The 9193-nt window shown below is 36.0% G+C and overlaps 1 long non-coding RNA gene across 2 annotated transcripts; it reads right to left on the bottom strand.

Annotated features, from left to right (window-relative positions):
• Positions 1–1971: 1971 nt before the first annotated feature.
• On the bottom strand, positions 1972–8892 carry LOC105420022 (uncharacterized). 2 transcript variants are annotated; one of them, XR_016059135.1, is made up of 2 exons: positions 8070–8892; positions 1972–2710 (listed from the first exon to the last, which is right to left on the bottom strand). It is a non-coding gene; the product is annotated as an uncharacterized LOC105420022 (long non-coding RNA). The 2 variants fall into 2 exon arrangements; XR_966415.3 differs by having other exon boundaries at positions 1972–2693; positions 8070–8497.
• Between the last annotated feature and the right edge of the window lie 301 nt (positions 8893–9193).

Here is a 9193-nt window from a genome sequence, read left to right as displayed (position 1 = left end):
GCAAGTGTTATCAAGAATCAAGCTCGTATCTTAGAGACTGTCTGTTAAGACAGTTATCCAGTGTGCATTACCAACTTTGTTGTCTATTTGACATCTTCAATCTATCAAGCATTCCTTAAAACGCACTTAGTCTTATATAAGGACTAGGAAACATTTTTATCATCCAAAATATATCTTCAAAGGCTAAGCTTGTTCAGCTCATTCGTCTTTCATCCAATGTCAGCTAAGACAACCTATCCAACGTTCGTTATAAAACTACTGCTTGTCCAGCGTCGGTTTAAAACATGTGCTCGTATTACTCCCTCTATCAAGCATCGGTTCAACACTTTCTAAATTGACATTTTATCAAGGGTTGGTTAGAATACACTTACCCTCATATGAGAATTAAAAACATACCCAACCAAAGGCATGTTTTCTGGATTCGTCAGGCTTATCTATTATTAAGACATTCATCGAGCGTGCATTAACCATTGTCTCATAATCACCTCAATCATTATTGAGGGTTCGTTAAAATGTACTTTGTGTTATATATTACTGAAGTATACCCAACAATCATCTTACCTAATTACCCTAAAGCTTTTCCCATACCACCTTCCTTCACCAAACCATCAATTACAATATTATATATAACTTGGACAAGAGAAACATCCTTGCTTTTTAAAACATAAAGTACATCAAAGGCATCATCCATCACACCCTATTTACACATTGCACCTAAAAAGGTCTTTGCCCATGGCACCTAAAAAGGTATTATACATAATTACGTCTGGTGAGCGTCCCTGATAAACCATTTGAGCCAAGAAATCAATTGCCCGATCCAATAGACCAGACCATAGTTGTTGGAAACGTCTGGGAACCCAAATTGTTTTAAGAACCGAAATCGCAGCCGACTAGAAGATTTGTCTTAAGAATCGTTGTCCGTACAATAGGAATCGCTAGGAACGAGATTCTTAATTTTTGATAATTGTGCTTCAACCGAAATAGTTCCAAGTTTCATCCACATATGGAATCGAGATCCGTCCTTGGAATCGAGATCCGTCCTAGGAATCAAAATCTCCATCCCCCTGAAATCGACACTCCATGAGTCAAGATTCATTAACATGTGGAATTGAGTTTCCGACATCTATAAAATCGAGTTTCTGACATATGGGGAACAGAAATATGTTGTTTCAAATCATGAATTTAACATATTTGGAATCAAATTTCTGAAGTATATGGATCAAAGATCCATGCCAGTTTGATATCGAGATTTACAATAATATAAACTATATAATGCGTTTAACGACGCCTACTAGAAATCGAGATTTCATTTTTATGAAGAATGAAACAACAAGCACATCTTGAACCTCATCAACTTTAGAACATATATTAAAAGGTTTCTCAAATTTTAAAATGATTGTGTTGACCATTGAACTTATGATCATTATATACAAAAGACAAATATTTCTCAATAGTGATTTTCAACTCTATTATTATAGAGACAATCGGATTATATCTACACCATAGTTTTACTTTTAATTGTATCTATTGTATTTATCAGTTATATTTAAATTTAAAGTAAAAGCCATCCAGGCACAAGTAAAATAATAAAACCCGACAACTACTAGAAACAGTCCAAAGAAGATTTCTACTCCAATTGATGTGGAATCAAGATTTAATCATCGCTGAAATCCAAATTCGATATATTTGAAAATATCTACCCACAATTAACGACTTCAAATTTCTAAATGTGTTAAATCAAGATTTTAAAATTAAAGAATCGAGTTTCCTTGATTCCGAAAAATAGTTTTAAAGATGTGTCGACTCGAGATTCCGAAATTAAGGAATCAAGTTTCATTGGTTCCAAAGAACGGTTTCCGTGAAGATTTTTTAACGAAAACACGAAATCGGATTTCGAAACCGAAAACGCAAGATCGATAAAGAGATTCTGGTAACTATGGACCAAACTTGCTCAGGCTAGTGATCAATATATTTAAGTAACCATAGTTGGGGTATTTGAAGTTTGGTCCATAATAGGGAAAAGTTCTTCAGCCTCTTGCCATCTGCCAAGGATACAAATAAAATGGAGCAAAGTGTTGAACGTTATCGCGTTGGGCTCTAACCCCCTCGATAACAAAATCATAAAGGGACATCCCAACATCGTCAAACTAGCACTGTACAAGCAGAACTAATAAGAGAATTATACAGAACTACGTCAACATAACAACCCTTGATTTCCAATTCATCTAAGACCTCCATCGCTCATTCTATGCCTTTCTATACGGCAATGTTTCCATAGTAATTCAACCAGGATAGAGGGAGTTATAATATATGGGGGGCATCCATTTCTCAATTGATTCAACCAAAAGGCAATTGCTTGATGGAACTTTCCTCTCAAGAACATGCCTCTGTTAGGTGCAGTTGACGGTGATGATGACCTTAGCAGGGCAGTTGATGGTGATCACGACCTTGAGCAGGGTTTGTTGATGGTGATGATGACCTTAGGGGGCAAACATTCGACAGCGGTGGCAGCAGCGGCGGTGGCAGCAGCAGCGGCGGTGGCGGAAGCAGCGGAGATGACCTTAGTTGGGTTTGTGCTCCATTTGGTGGAAGCAGCAGCGACAGGGACGACCTTTGGTGGCAGCAGCACCCACAGGGACAACCTTATCCGGTTTTGTGCTCCAGCGTTTGGAGGCAGAATTGGGCCTAGACATCTAAATACCCATGTTATCTACAGGAAGCAGTTACAGAGAGAGGCTTAGGGAGAGAATGAAGGAAATCAAAGTTTCACTAATAATAGGTGATTATTCAGTAAGTGAAATGTGATGGAATAGCTTAAAGAAGAGTAACAAGAAAGTAGTAAACAAGATTAACTTCTAACATCCCAACAATGATTTCCCTGTTAATTGACATATACCTGAGGAACACATATTTAGAGTATTCCAGACAACTACAAACATTCACAAGAAGGGAATGAAGGAACATAATCAGAACTCCAAAGACAATTCCACTTATAGTGTACTTGTAAGGTACTTGAGCTGCTACTTTGAGTACACCAGCACCATCAAATGTCAGGCCTCCATTTAATGAGTTTGGTTAGGGTTTACCCAATAAGTTCTAGAGTCATAATCTTTGACTATCTTTTAAATCATTGCATGATCAATGGAAAAACATCTCTCTGTTGTATGCAGTAGTAGCAAAGAGATGAGGTAGGTAAGGAGTGTAAGACACCAATATAATGATAAGAATTGCAAGACAAATAAGCGAGGCTTCAACCTGCCATAAAGAAAATCCAAAGTTGCGTTTACCTTTTGTCCCATAAGGCTCCAAAAGGAAAATAAAATAAAAATGTGTTATGGTACGCAAACCACACAATGAAGGGTCAAAAGACACCCAGTTATTAGAAAGTGACTGCAAAATGACAAAACTAGAAAAAGGTTTCAGAACAGCATGAGCCTGCACAATTAATGGAGGAACGAAATAAATATCCACAGTTGGAAAATGTAGAAAATGAAATCGATGCAAACTCATACAATAAAAAACATCATGCCAGCCCTAAAGGCCAGCAAACTAGGCTGAAAAACACCTCTGAAGGCCTGAATGCCTGCCCTGAAGTTTTTGTGCAAAGAAGGACTTCATCAGAAATGCTACTAGACATTACAGCCCTGTCAGGGGCAAGGTTATGTACGTAAGTGAGCAAACTGTGATGCATCGAATTACAACGCAGCGGGTAGTCGTACTGTGAACCTATCAAACTGGAATTGCTTACTTTTACACTGCTGATCTAACATGTTGTTAGTTTGAAGCACCAAGCCCTTGCTTTATGGGGAAGCAATACACATATAAGAAAAACAGGCAAGGACCTTGAGGCTCCAAAGGATATATGAGCCATGTTTAAAACCTAAGTCAGTAAAAGATCAAAACTTTGAACTAAATTAGATAAAAATATATTATTTCTGAAAAAAGGAAAAAATTAATTACATGGATTTTAAAATTTTAAAAAGGAAAATCGTGGAATCTTTTTACATTATACACTTGCTTTGGGTTCTAGCAATCAACCAAAATTCACTTTATTTCTCAGTTTAACAGCTATACTATGCCTCCCTCCCTCTGTGTGCATGTGTGTATGAACTCCAATGCATTAGAGTAATCTATTGATGAATGAACTCCAATGCATTAGAGTAATCTATTGATGAATGAACTCCAATGCATTAGAGTAATCTATTGGTGAATGTGATTTTTATGAACCTAAATCACAACTCCAGGAAATTAACTGTATATTTGAATCAGATTTCTAATACAGATAGTATATAAAAAATTCAACCCATATCACCAAGCATATAGTAAAGTGAAGAAGCATGCCTTCAACATCAATCCCTACTTTAGGATATCTAAAGTGAGACTTAAGAAATAGGCATAAGCATACGTCACCCCATGATGAATAGGAACCCATAAGTAGGCATAAAATGCACAACTAAGCACAACTAAACAAGTGTGAAGTTGTGCCCTGTTTTAAAGGTTTGCCTACTCACACATGGTGCATGTCCAATTCCATTTGGGAAAAGGGTAGGTCATGGCAAGACCATAGTTCCACGCAGATGCACCTTAAAAACCACCTTGGAAATGGATTACAAGTCGCAAAACTTTATAGGTCCATCCTCCTCACCTCCATGATTATGGATGTGGAAGAAAATAAGGATTTGAGCCCCTATGTTCAGGTCCAAAATCCATCTCCATTGTGGGTATTTATTTGTGGTGCATCCACATCACACCACAGCCAAAGATGCAAATTGTTACCCTTTCACAACGAATTAGCTTTAAGCAAGCCAGGGATACTCGTTATGATGGGGAAATCTCGTGAGCCATAAGAGGAGTCGCATCCAAGCACTTCATTTTACAATAGAGATCGTCATATATACCTATGAAGTTATCTTAGTTTGACCAATGGATGGGATAATATAAGGCATATTTCACAATTTTTTTAAAGAAACATTTTCTAATCCTTCAAAGTAATCAACCAGAAACTAAAAAAATGGCATAAGGGCAATGATAGATCAATCAATACACAAATGGTACAAATTACATAGTTTTGTGCCAACTAAATGAGAATTATGAAAGGCAAGCAATGATAAATCAATTGATACTATTGATCCTGCAATCTCCACAGTATCCTTGAATTGAATTTTATCTGCTTCAATGATTAGGTTTACAGTAACCAAAGCCCATGTAATTCCACTCTGTACTCAAAGGAATGAATAGTTCCCAACAAAATAAACAAGGGCCACAAAAGGAGTAAAAAAATTAACAGCCTCCGTGGCCATGTTTTATTTGTGAATTACTGAAACTGGACCCCATAATTACAGTTTCAAGAAGATCAATCCCTGCTGTTTCCAGCCTATCCAAGGCCCCACAATAATAAAACCCCTAAAATCACAATTAAAAAGTAAATAAAATAAAGAAATATCAGACCCCAAAAACCTTCTATCTCATTGAATATCAGCAACCCAAAACTGCATAGACTCAATAAATAACATAAAAATATTAAAATAAATTATTTCCATTAAAATACCTGGAACCTATATCAAGAACCCAGTATTTCCAGACTCAAGAAGAAAAATATTAAAATAATATAATACATGGAAAATATTAAAGTGAATATTTTCCATTAAAATACTTGTAACCATTTCCAGACTCAAGAAGAAAAATATTAAAATAATATAATACATGGAAAATATTAAAATGAATATTTTCCATTAAAATACTTGTAACCTTAGCTGTCTCCTGTCACTACCTTTGGATTGCCAATACGTTTCTAGACTATAAATTTCATGGCAGAAATTGCAGTAAAAAACAAAAACCCATATATTGATTCTCAAGACATCAATAAATTCCAAATCCTTCACTGACCAAATTAGTTTCTTCTAGTGGTTGCATGGATTTTGGAAGAACGAACTGGTACTCACATCTATCTTACATATTGATTAAGTTCAAGCCCAACTCAAATTCATACGCTGAGAAACCAATATTGATGCAAAGAAATGATAGTGGTTTATATGCCCAAAACACACATCATTGCCAAAGAATAATAGCCTGATACAAAATAACTCAGCATAGCAAAAGAGATAAAAAATGAATGCTATAAACATAGAGAAATCAGTAAGCAGATGCACTAGAGAGGCGGGGAATGTTAAAAGGCTCTATGGAGCTGTTAGATGAGGTGGTTGGTGATGTGCTGAAGGAGGAGGTTTGTGATTGCAAAGGTGGTGAGAGTGTGCTTGTTGAAAGAGGTAGTGAGCCATTCATGAGAGAAGTGGCTGCAATGTTAAGGAATGGTTGGGAGGTTGCATTGGAAATGGTTGAACCAGTAAGCAGCCCTGTGAGTCCAAGAGGCCTCTTTGAGATATGGTAAAAGCATGTCAAATTTTTTTTTTTTGGATATGAAATTTATCTGTTCAAGGACTTGAGGAGACCAAAACAATAGTCAGGAAGTATTTGATAAGTCATACCCACATTTTTAAAAACCAGCAAGAAATTGAAAAAAAAAAACCAACAAATTTCTACAGAGCAAATTGTGCTTGAATGTGCAATCCATATTTCTACAGAGCAAATTGTGTTGTATGTGAAACCAATACAACAAAACCAGCAACATAACCATCAAGAAATAATAATAAAAAATAAAAAAAACAGCAAATTTCTACCGAGAAAATTGTGCTTGTATGCACAACCCTAACAACAAAACCAGCCACAAAGCCAACAACATAATCAATAAGAAAAAACCAGAAAAAAATAAGAAAAAAAGGCAACAAATTTCTACAAAGCAAATTGTGCTTGTATGCTTAACCCATACAACAAAACCAACAAGACAAAAAAAACAAAAAGCAACAAATTTCTACGGAGCAAATTTGTGCTTCTATACTCAATAAAATAAGAAAAAATAGAAAAAGCACTTATGATTTCTCCCCTTAAAATATTTTTTGGGTTTTTCAACTAAAACTTCACTTTTCGAACAATCCATTTTGACTCTAACAAAAAATCACATATAATGCTTACAGCTAGCAGCATGTAGTCAAGATTCCCTGCAAGGATTATTGTTGTTGATAATGCTAACAGCTAGCTTATGACTATGTAGTCTAGACTAAACACATGTAGCTTATGACTATGTAGTCTAGACTAAGCACATGTAGCTTATGACATTTATTAATTGAAGTTCGCAATCTACCAACCATAACTTTGAAGGTAGACCATCTAATAACATAAAAACCATAACTTTGAAGGTAGACTATCTAATAACATAAAAATCAGAATAAAATTAAACAAAATAATTTTGAAGGTAGACCATCTAATAACATAAAAATCAGCATAAAATTAAACAAAATAATGGTGGGGCATGAGTTCATCACGGAAGAAAACAGAATTGCAGTTCTCAGTCAATAAACCTGATAATAAAAACTATTTTGAGTTGCAGTTCTCAGTCAATAAACCTGACAATGAAAACCATGTTGAGTCGATAAACCATCTTGATAAGAGTTTCCAATATCCTTGATAAAGTACTCATTATTTCATTTTAAGTAACTAAACGTCATTGAGAAAGTTATTTTGAAGAAATAAACCATGTTGTGATTGTTTGGGGCAAATTGAGAAAATTTTGAGCTCTAATGTATTGTATCAGTTTAGTAGCTCCATTTGTTTCAATGATACCATTCGATGTGGTTCCCTAGAGAATTACCTCGATTTGTTTCAATGACACCATTCTATGTGGTTCCCTAGAGAATTACCTTAATCTTTTGTTGGTTTTTTTTGTGAATTGCTAGCAAGTAGGTCTATCTTGTTGTTTGCAGGTAAAGTTATTTTGAAATTCCAAACAGAGATCACATTTCCAGAAATATATTCTGCAGAACTCATTATCTGGGGTTTAATTCACAATTCAATGCTCCCATCTTCCGGAGGCTTCCTTTTGGGAAGCGATTCGGAGGTACTAATTATTTCCTCAAATCTATGCCACTTCATAGATTTGGTGAAGAATCTTTACACTATGATGAAGAAAAACCATAAAAGAACACCAGCAAATAAAAAATAAAAAACAACCATACCTTGTTGAAGAAGATGAAAGCCTGCAAATAAATCCTCGAATCATCGCTTGAAGAAGATGAGGTAGCGTGTATGGGGTCCTCGCTTGAGGGTCTGTGAGAGAAGTCGCAGAGGATTGAGAGATAGTGGAGGGAGGCCTGGTGAGAGTGAAGGCACGGCTACGAGAGAGGAGAGGGTTGTGAGAGAGGGGCTAGGGTTTGTGAGGGAGGGGGCTAGGCGTTAAGGCACAGAGGACTGAGCGGAGGGTTGTAAGAGGGGCGAGGGTTAGAGACCGGAGGCAACTTTTAAATTTGGGAACATTAGAAAATGCATCTTGCCCGAGCTAATTTTTTCTCTTTTTTTTTTTTTTTTCAAAATACACTTTTTATGTAAAATACCTGCAATCAAATAATAAAAAAATACCTAAATGGCCATTCCTAACTTTTACTTTATCCATGTCTCTCTCCTCTATCCCACCAAAATAGAGGCTGTGGTGTAAATACGGTCAGGCAGTAACGCACTGTCTAAAGTGCAGTTCAATAGTAGGCTCTAACACTGTAAGTGTGGTTCGGTGATAGGGCTTCAGTACTGTGTATAGTATGGTCGGCAGTTGCAAAGGGCAGTCCAACCATAGATGTTATTTGGCTGTCCAGCAGTAAGGCACTGTGTAAAGTGTGGTTCAATAGTAAGCTCTGACACTATATAAAATGTGGTGCGGTAGTATGGCTCCAATACTATGCAAAGTGTGGTTCGCAATTGCAAAAGGCGGTCTGGCAATAGATGTTACTCGATTCCAAAGCTCAAGCACTATGTAGATGGCAATCCGACATTACTCGGTTTATGCCCGATAGTTGTGTTAGTACAATGCGGAACTTATGCACTCCATCAATGTGCTATTGGGTCCAAAAATCAAGGTCAAATCTAGCCAAAATCCATACTATGATTTTATGTGGTAAACATAATAAAATGTGAGAAGAAATCTTTTTTGTTCTTACGGGTTTGTATTATGGATTTATTCTTATGCTTACGGGTTTGTATTATAGATTTATTCTTATGAGAAATTTGTGAATATATTGTTAGATAAAAATTTTAATTTTATTCTCTAAAAAAATATGATTTCCTAAGTGTCTAACCCTTAGGAGTATTC

This window comes from Amborella trichopoda, chromosome 7, assembly GCF_054954075.1.
Source record: "Amborella trichopoda isolate Santa Cruz 75 chromosome 7, AtrichopodaSantaCruz75HAP2 v2.0, whole genome shotgun sequence".
NCBI lineage: Eukaryota > Viridiplantae > Streptophyta > Magnoliopsida > Amborellales > Amborellaceae > Amborella > Amborella trichopoda.
The sequence above is the reverse complement of the archived record's forward strand: the minus strand, read 5'-3'. Positions and strand labels throughout refer to the sequence as shown.